Source organism: Brassica oleracea, chromosome C9 (genome assembly GCF_000695525.1).
Source record: "Brassica oleracea var. oleracea cultivar TO1000 chromosome C9, BOL, whole genome shotgun sequence".
Lineage (NCBI taxonomy): Eukaryota > Viridiplantae > Streptophyta > Magnoliopsida > Brassicales > Brassicaceae > Brassica > Brassica oleracea.
Genome location: NC_027756.1, coordinates 15,105,405 through 15,116,095, shown reverse-complemented (window position 1 = coordinate 15,116,095; position 10,691 = coordinate 15,105,405). Strand labels below are relative to the sequence as shown.

Below are 10,691 nucleotides of genomic sequence, written 5' to 3'. Positions count from 1 at the left end.
CTTGGAGAGAAAGAAGGAACCTTAGAGGCACGAGTGAGACGATCACCACTCTCACCAACAGAGATGTTAAAAGTACCTGTAGGCTGTAGATGGAGCCATAAGCAAGATTATCCGGATCAAGACGAGTATCCAACTAATAATCCTTGGTGGGCTTTGTATAGTATATTATATAAACTATAGAGAACTGAATATTGTAAAGAATAAATTTGATAAAATTATACCAAAGATTAAGAAAAGGATGATTCAACTGCAGAGACGAGATATTATCTCTTTCCTTAACTCAAAATACGTCCCGTAGTGCGACGGTTTGATAACGTAATGAGTCCCAAGATACAACTGCAAAAATCTTCTGATTTGCGTTACTCTATCAGAAGCCTGGCATGCTTATCCTATATTCCTTACATGTAGCACTGTTTAATCATCATAGGACATGGGTATAGACCGAAGTCTTACAGTGCTTTGGGCAGATTTAGTTTGACTTAGTTGTCTTCTTGAACCTATTTCTTGGGATCTCCAGTCAGTTAGGTAAAGTTACCGCCAAACCTCATCTTAGTTCATAGGCTACCCATTCCTTTTGATGATATACAATATGATCTCATGACACACCTTTAATAAAAAGATCCTAGGTTGTCATCACAATGAATATAATCTCTTGAGATTAGTAGAGATCAATTGTCTAATGATTTTTGTCATCTTTATTCAAGATACAATTAATCATTGTACACAAAAAAAATAAGTGTATGACACTAGCTTTTTTTTTTTTGTAAAAAAAAAAATCACATTGTGATAACTATCACTAAATTCATTTGGCTTCTTGCCAACAACTTTATATGGTAAGCAAAGCTTCCCCCACATTTCTTGATATAGATGCATATTTACATTTAACCTCTTAAGAGTTTAGAAGAAAAAAAATTTAATCTACAACTCTTTTAGATTTAAATGAATAAAAAGCAATTTCGAAAATTATCATAATTTTCTTTAAAAAATGTATTTCAATCTTAGAAATTCACATTTTACATAAAACTATTTTCATAGTTCTCTCAAGTTGATTAATAAATCCAACTTTTATGTTTTAGTTTCCAAAAACATATTTTGCTTTTTAGCAAATATACATATCATTACAAGATATTATTTGTGACATCAAAACCACCATTCCATATGGTTATTCTCAACCAAATTGACTTTAGAAACTACAATACATATGTCAGTTTCAGTCACATTGGTCTAAAAATTTTCATTATTTTTGCATGGTCAATCTTCTTATAACTTGCATTTAAGCGTTGATGAAATATAAATGTTTTGACCATTATCAAAAACATCATATTTCCTAATGGCAAATGATTCATATGTGCAGACCTCTCCCAAACTTAAGTTGGGCATCGACTCACGAATCCAATTTTCATTCATACAACATGATCCCTTAAGAACCAAAGTGTTGTTTATAACATTTGTTTATTTCACCATACATAAAACTTCAATGTTTTTCTTTTTTCATGGTTATTCCAAAAAGAAAAACTGAAACCAGAAATCAAAAAAAAATTTAGCATTATTGATAATTTAAAGCAAACAAGTCAATGCATTAAAATTAAATGGACAAATAACGCTTTATTCTAATCATAGTTATGAGCTAGAATATTTCTAATACAAAAAACTCATGCAATCTTGTACAAACGTCTGAATGATTGTAAGGAATCAAGTCTAATATTTTAATCCGGTTAATCAAATATGACAACAAGACAAGTCAAACCTTTAACAAATAACACAAAGCAATGAACTTTGATGCTGTTTATGACCAATGAAGAGACAAGGATGCAGCGAACCAGTATTGACTAAAAGCTAATCAGTTATCAATACGAATGAATTATGCTATCCAAGGAAGAGCCGAGACAACTATTAAATCAATAAGATCTTAACGCGATTAAAGCTAATCACCAATAAAATCACAAGACAAAGCGCGGATATGCAAAAACAATTATTTTTAAAAATAATTCAGCAGTTCCTGCAAAATAATAAAACCCGTAAGCGAAGAGATAGAAAATTTCAACACTGGCATCGGGAGCTACCGGAGCCCGATCTGACGCCAACACCTTTTTAGAAATATCAATCAACCTGTTCTTATAAAAAAAAACTTTTATAATAATCAGTCCGGTTAGTGCAAAGCAATAAACGGATATTTTGAGTTAAGACTGATGTGACCGTATTATATAAACTACGGAGAGCTGAATATTGTAAGGAATAAAATTGATAAAAGTATACCAAAGATTAAGAAAAAGATGATACAACTGCAGATGCGAGATATTATCTCTTTCCTTAACTCAAAATACGTCCCGTAATGCGACGGTTTGATAACGTAATGAGTCCCAAGATACAACTGCAAAAATCTTCTGATTTGCGTCACTCTATCAGAAGCCTGGCGAAACTAGTTTTATGTATACTCTCAGACTCAAGGAAAATATCAAAGAGAAAGAAGAGAGACAAAAAAAATAATGTGAGGGATTTGTTTTTTCTATTCGTATCTGAATGAGCCTTACACGTTTGATATTTAACTTCAAAAGTTAAAGCTACGTTACATATCATGGAGTCAACCAACGTTTATATTATAGTGCAGTAATGGAAATTGATTCTCCATGACTCACTTGCGTTGACAAAGTAATTATTGCTTTTTTTTGACCAAATCAATTCAAAGCCAATGAATTACTTTTGTGGGTTTGCATTTTTATGCTTTAATAAAACATAAAAGATTATCACTAATAAAATTTGAAAGAATAAGTTAATTGATATATTGTTCAATCAACAAATTCAAATCCAAATTCAAACCCAAATATCCAAAATAAATCATATGCTAAATTTAGCCAAATAAAATGCTTTATAAGCTTTTTATATATTTATTTTTGGACTTTCATTTCTCATTCAAAATAACTTGGATTTTAACAATCAAATACACTAACTCATAGTGTTCATGGTGACGATTACATGGTGCCCAAATTCCAGTCTTTCCGACAGACGTCTCCGTCGAAAAACCCATCGGAAAATGGTCCACACCACTTTGTCAAAAAACGAGTTCCAACATAGTATTCATCAGAATCTCTCTTCCGCTTCTTCTTCTTTTTATCCCTCTTCTTCTTCGTCTTGTCGTCACCAGACTCGGATAGGGAAGGAGCTGTGGAAGCTGCGGCGTCGATGACAGAGAGATCCGTCGTGAAGCTGGCGTTTCGAAGCCATTGACGACCGGTTGAAATAGCTGAGACGGAGTTCGACGGAGTAGGGAAAAGGGGGAACAAGCCTGTGGTATTCGGTGGATCCGGAGTTACCTAGAAGGAGGAGGAAAAGATAAATTGATTCTACGAAGAACATTGAGGAAGAAGTGAGACATAGACACCCAATAATAAAGGAACACGCAAGGGGTTTTAACCAATTTTAAAAGTGCTATATTAAGAACCGGTTCTGTATTTTTAAACCATTTTTTATTTATTTTTTTTGCCTTTTTTTAAGAACCTCTTTTTAAAACCTGTTGATGGAGGTGGTATTAGAGTCTATGATCAATGGGCTAAAGTAGTACTTCCCTGCGCCCTAGGCAGCTAAGCATATCTTAAAACATAGGCAAGATGTTGCGCGATTTACGGCAATCTTAATATGAATATCTTAAAACAACAATGGCGTTTGCTTTTAATACTTGTATTTTGCAGTTTTATTGGTGAGGAAAAGGAATAGGAGTTTGTGCCAAACTCTTGCTTTTGTGACCACTTCTAATGTTTAAGATATGTTAGGCCTCACTTTCACCTATAAAGCTCAATATTTCTCCTTCCTACTTCTGTTCCGTAACTTAGTACCGCCCATGTCTCAACCTATGTATTCGACACGTGCCATTGATGATTCCCGACAAGTACGTGAGTTGGTGAACATCACGCAATCAAGAAGTATCGCCGTACCAGAGCCATCTTTTAGCACGTGCAAGTAGAGCGGCCGATTTAAACGGTCCATAATAAATTTTTTAATTTTAGTAATAGTTATAAATTTAAAATTATATATTTATAAAAAAGTCAGAATAACTATATTTGAATTTAAATTTCGTATTTATAACCAATAAATATAAATTAAATTATTTATTTTGTTTATATAACCAACTACAAATGCAATAAATTGTTTAGGAAGTAATTAGTATTTATATCAATTATATATTTTCTAAAATACGAAGTAGTTGTTGATGTGTGTTTGAATATTCAATGGTAGTATAGAAAGTTAGTATTCTAATTTGATTATGTTTAGAAAACAATAATCAATTAGTGATTACAAATAGGGAGAAGAAAATATATTTTATTAACCATTTTTTTAATAAAAAAATAGCAAACAAAAAGAAAAAAACTAGCCTACAACTTCTGTCGACAAGCAAAAAGAGGGTCTTGCCTAATCAAAGAGTATATAGCTTTTTGTCTAACTACTATCCAGATTTTGCTCTATTATATTTATAAATTTTAATTTCTAATTTTTATATTTATAGATTATAATTTTTGATTGTGTATATAATAAACGTAAAAAAACTGAAAAAGTTAGAAGAATAGCTAGAAGATTGATCAAATTTGATGATTTGATCGATGAATTTGTATTGAAAAATGTCAAATGATCAAGTTCAATGATTTGCATTAAAACAAGAAAATTGTATTATTTAGATATAAAATAATTAAAATAATGTATTTATTTTATATTATAATGAAGTTTTGTAAAAAAATCTAAATTATTTCAATTTATTAAAAGGATCTTTTTTTTGAACATAGTCTGTATAAAGTTTGAGACGGCCCTGCGCCATGCCAGGTTCCGCCTAACGAAACTCTTTTCAGATGGATAAAGTGCGACGGAACACTACGAATATGAGAATACGAATACGAAATCACCTTCTTCTTTTTTTACTTCAATACTAATACACCTTATCGTTTCTTTTGGTACGAAAACTATCATCTTCTTTTTCTTTCTTTTTTCCTTAATTGAATTTGTTACTGCAAAATTTCATTTATTATATTTTGTTATACGACAAATTTTGTAGCTCGTATGCAGAAATTAGGCATGTCGATATAACATAACGTGTGGTTAAAGTGAATACTCTACATCTTGAAAGGAAAGAAAACAGTAGTACCACGTGATTAGTTTCTCTAAAAGGTAATGTTTTCATTCCCTTCAATTGGCACACGTTGGAAACTATATATATATATATAACATTAAATTATTACTTTGTTGTAAGAGCATCTCCAAAAAAAAACTTAACTCTATATTTGAAGTTTAAAAATGCTTTCTCCAAAAAGCAAAACTTCAAACTCAACTTCAAAACTATTTATATTTTATAATATGGTCCTTATATTTGTCATAACTAATTTGAATTCATAAAACGTTTATAAATAACTAGCACATATATAAACATATCACAACAATATTATTTAATGAAATATTCTATTAAAATATAAAAATTTAAATAAAAATAACTTAATTAATATTAAACTTCAAGCAAAATACCATATTATTCCATAAATGATTTTCGTAATACATATATGATATATTACTGTATTTCGAAGTAAAAATGACTCTCTTCATTTTTATTTTGTTGAAATCGGGTGATATTGATACTTGTAAATATATTAGATAAGAACAAGAAAGTAAAAGAGAAACATAAAATATTACTAAAATACTAATTTCTTTTCGATGGTATTAATACTCATGAATATATTGGATATGAACAAAAACAAATTGTACAAAAAAGACATCAAAAACAACAACAACAATCATCTTCAGTTGCACAAACAAAAATGTGAATAATATTTGAAAATTTTGAAGGTTCCGGATCAAACTTACTTGACTACTAGTGTTGTTGTAATATTTAAATTTGTGTAATAGTTATGTCTTCATGTAATTTTTAAAAAAAAATTTTGTTAAGTTTCTTTTGTATATTATTATTTTCCTATTTAAAATATTTTAAATCTTATTTAAAAATTTTATTTAATTTTATGTGTAAAATTTAAATTCTGTAAACAAAATTTAAAATATTTATGAGATATAATTTTTTTAAGGATTAAAACAATAAACAAAAAAATATTTATGGATCATAAAGGTGATGTGTGATTGTAGGGACCAAAATGCAAATAAAAAAATGAAACTTCAAATTTGAAGTTTTGAGTAGTGAAACTTCAAATATAGAGTTTCACTATTCGAAACTTCAAATTTGAAGTTTTGAAGTTCCTTTTTGAAGAGCAAAAAACTTCATATTTGAAGTTATAGGGTGTCTTTTGGAGATGCTCTAAGTTATATTTTTCCGTCAAATATCTAATTTTATTGATTAATCTGAAATTACATAATCGTTGTACAAATGTTGATTTAGCTATCGTGGTAGATCCCCCTATATATTAAGAGAGAAGTCACTTTAGTGACTTCTCAATAGGTGACAATCATACAAAGCTTCTCAGAAAATTTCTCTTACTCCTATTGGTTGATTTTTTATAATTTCTTTTTCTTTTTTTTTTTAAATCACCGGCAAAGAGTTAACCTAGAACTACTTAATTTAGGTTTCCAAACACTCTCAAGGAATAAAGACAAAACTATATGCTTTTCTCTTTTGTCGATTAGAAGAACCAAAATTTGGGATTTTTTCAAGGTTTCTCTTTCATCATTTTAATTGGATTTCGGGATTAAATTGATATGCTGAATCGAAGGCCGAGCAGAGCCAGAGGAGTTCGACAGGTGGATCGGTACGATCAGTTCTCGAAACAGTTAATGAAGGTCGATCGAAATCAGAGAAATCGGAGAACTGCTCCCTTGAGAATCTTTGATATAATATATTGGTTTTGAATTTCACAATCTCTCTTGCCGTATTCTTTATATGCTCCTTGAGATGTTTAGTTCTTGATGTTCTTGAGGTGTTGATTTGCGGGTTTGTGATCAGGTTTCAGGAGAGAATGTTGGATCAAAAGATGGGAAGAGTATGACAATGCTCCAGGATCTTGTTCCTGGTTGTAACTGGATTACAGGGAAAACTGTCATGCTTGATGAGATTATCAACTATGTTCAGTCCTTGCAGAGACAAGTCGACGTAGGAGGATCCGATCATCTATGACAATGTTTCTCAAAAATCTGAAACTTTTGGTCTGTTTTTCTTCAGTTCTTGTCTATGAAGCTTGCTACTATAAATCCAAGGATGGAGTTTAATGCTAGTGCTGCTTTATCCACAGAGGTAAGCTGCGATGATACAATGTTGCTTCCTCTAATCGAAATTTCTGTATTAATTAATAATGTGTTATTGTATAGATGATTCAACCAGCAAAATATATGTTATTTTCATCCCTAAAATCCAGAGTCCTAAACTTCCACACTACTCTCTGCTTTTTTTTTTGTTTGAAGAAAATCTCTCTCTTTAGATTGTGGTATGATGGTGATATTACTAGAGAGGAACTCGGAAGTCGCAGTCAGATAGTGTCTTCTTTTACACCTGACAGTACTCTATAAATGCAGTGAAGTAGTGTTGCTCGGGAGTAGCCAAGAGACATTGTGTGTGTTACTCGTGGATGTTTCTACTTCTTCAGAAGGTTTGACTGGTCTTCCCGTCTCCTCTTTTGCTCTTTATGTCTTAATATTATATGTTCTGTAACTTCTGTTGATACTGACTCGCTTTTCTTGACCCCTGGAGTATGCAGACAGAAATTTAAGGTTACTGTGTTCGCATGCTATCAATGATATACAAGATGCCTCAGTTGGTCTAGGACTTCAAGTTATAACGTTAGTCTTTTATGGTTCCGCTTTTAAAATTGATTCTGTCCCCATGTTCCTAATCTCTCTCTTACTTTCTGGTGGAGGCTACAATTTAAGGAGGACACAGAGTACAATTTCATAACAGGGAGCATCGAGAAAACAACAGTTTTACTCAAAATCATGGATTCTAAAGCTACGGAACCTATATGTTCTTTGTGAAGGTGAGCTATATCATCATTTTTTTACAGCTCTTTTCCTATTGCACATGCCGTTTTCTGATTTGACGTGTATTGAAACTTAAATGAGAGCAGGGAAAATATACAAATGGAAATGTTTGAGAAAGAAATACGTGGCGGTCTGTAGCTGAATATATTCCAGTATAGTGTTATCCAGTTTCAGAGCAGCACTCTTCGAGGTATATTATTTCCTTTGCAAAAGATTGATTGAGAAATGGTTCATATCAAATATGTAGTTGTTCGTAGATAGTTGTTAGAACAATTTGAAGCGTTCAGTTTTCTTGGACCAATGTATCTGTAGGATTTAGTATAAAATATAGATTTCATAGCCTATTTAGAAAAGCCCAAACCTATTATCGATTTTGAAAAGAAGAACATATTTTTGTAATAAATAAATTAATTTATTTAAAATTACAAGGGGATTTTTGTATTACTTGCGCAAGTTGCAAACACGAGCGCATATGAATGTCGAGTGGTGCGTCCAAACACGAGCTGTTAAGTATCTTTTCAAATATATCCATAAGGGACCTGATTATACTTCGGCTGCAATGGATATGGAAGATGAAGATGGCGTCATTGACGAAATTAAAACATATTACGACTGCAGGTATTATTTAATTTAAAGCAATTCGTTTTAGTATCTACAATTACTAAGGGGGTGTTATTGGTTTATGTATTTTAATGGATTTGAAAATCCAAACCAAATTTAGTGTTATTGGTTTTACGATTTTAAAATCTATATTCAAATCTAGTGTTATTGGTTTTATGATTTTAAAATAAATTTCAAAATCTAGTGTTATTCAAAAACAAAGATTTATTTAAGGATTTGATTTGAAATTGGATTTGAGTGATTTTATGCATGTTTTTAGAGTAAAAATACAAAGGAGCAAATATTGAGTTCAACCTTGTTATTTTGATTGAAGTTGTAATATTTTTTTTCCAGTTCTTTACGTTTGCACAAGTTTTCACGTACATAATACGTTTTCTATTTGCCAACCCCGTCAATATCCCAAAACCTATGTATTCAGTCAATATATTATTATAGTGTTCATCATTACCTTCTTCCTTCTTGGTAACAAATGAATTCTTAACTTGTTCAATTTATAATCACCGGCAATAGTTCAAAGTTTTGAGTTATATTCTCTTGTATGTAATTAACTAACTGTTACCTTGTCACTTTCCCACATCAACCAACAAAAGTTAGTATATTCGAACAATTTCTCTGTCCCAAAACATTTTCCATCATGAACTAGTAAGGTCATTATTTAGGTCTAGTTACAATTCACCTGTTTTGAATTATTAAAATACATCAAAGTCTCGTCCCACTTAATTGTAATAACTCGTTGCTTACTCGATTGGATCCACTTTATTGATCAATTTTATTGATTCAATCTAGTTACTTACTCGATTGAATCCATTTTATTGATTTATAACAATTCTCCTATTTTGATTTTGAACCTCATATAAATTATTTCTAAATCCACTTGTTTGATTTTTAAAATCTTGGATTTACCAAAGATTTTTAAATCTAAAATGATTTGTAAATCCATTAAAATACTAGAACCAATAATCCCTACTAAATTCTATAAATTTATAACCAATATATATTAAATTCAGTAGAAACTCTATAAGCAATTCTTCATCCGTAGAAAATCAATAGAATTTAAACTTTAAATATAATAATATTCCTTATAAATTAATACTTGATATAATATTAAACTTTATACATTAAATTCATTTCTTCGATCCACGGTTGGGCCAATGTAAAATATGAGATAATTCGCCTAAATAATAAGATAATAATATTATATCGAACTCTTAGTTAAATATATGGTCACACTGAAGTGCTAAATCAATAATATCATATATATTAATTTTCCATTAACATATACAAATCTTATGGTTTTTTTTATTTTCTTTATTGTATATATCATCTTTAATTTTATTTATTATAGATATAAAACAAAATTTTTATTCTACGCTATGTAATCATCAAACGAAAATACATCAATAATCTATTAATATTAGTAAAAATATATATGTATACGCTTTAACAAATATATAATATCATAAATGAAATTTATATAACTCAGTTTTTTACAATAAAATTATTTTTAAATATATCACTAAATAATAAACTCTCTTTAAATTAATAACCTTATAAATGAATAAATACATTATTAATAAACAGAGTTTAACTGTCTTTGGCATTTTAAGATCTACGTTCATCTTGACTAATTTATGTTTTCGTATTTCTTAATTAGATATATTACTGAATGCGAGTCGTCGTGGCGGATTCTTGCTTTTCCTACACATTTTCGTACTACTTCTGTAGAGAAACTTGGATTTCATCTTCCGGATCGGGAGCTGGTGTTTTTTGATGAAGATGAACCTATTGAGAATATTCTCAACAAAAAGACTGTCAACCAATCCATGTTTTTGGCCTGGTTCATAGCAAACAAAAAATACCTAGAGGCAAGAGAGTTGACATATGCCCAATTTCCAACAAAATTTGTTTGGAAATCAGGTACGAGAGAATGGGTGCCACAGAAACGAGGCTTTGCGATAGGGAGGATTGCGCATATTCATCCATCAGGTGATGAGCTATATTTCTTAAGAGTATTGCTAAATTGGGTAAGAAGGCCGACATCATACGAGGATATAAGAACAGTTGATGGTGTTTTATCACTACAAGAAAACATCAAAGATTCTGAGGGAAAAAATCGTCGG

General features: G+C 30.5%; 1 protein-coding gene across 9 annotated transcripts in view; it reads left to right on the top strand.

Moving 5' to 3' along the window:
• Positions 1–6,577: 6,577 nt before the first annotated feature.
• Positions 6,578–10,691, top strand: part of LOC106318669 (ATP-dependent DNA helicase PIF1-like) — an 8,043-nt gene continuing 3,929 nt past the window's right edge. For 4 of the 9 annotated variants that reach the window (XR_001265342.1, XR_001265346.1, XR_001265344.1 and 1 more), the window contains exons 1-6: positions 6,578–6,821; positions 6,923–7,210; positions 7,489–7,562; positions 7,671–7,946; positions 8,037–8,140; positions 8,405–8,568. The gene's annotated coding sequence lies outside the window, so the exon portion shown is untranslated. Of the gene's footprint in view, positions 6,822–6,922; positions 7,211–7,488; positions 7,563–7,670; positions 7,947–8,036; positions 8,141–8,404; positions 8,569–10,225; positions 10,663–10,691 lie in introns of those variants that run through there. The other 5 variants (XR_001265347.1, XR_001265349.1, XR_001265343.1 and 2 more) reach the window with 3 other exon arrangements.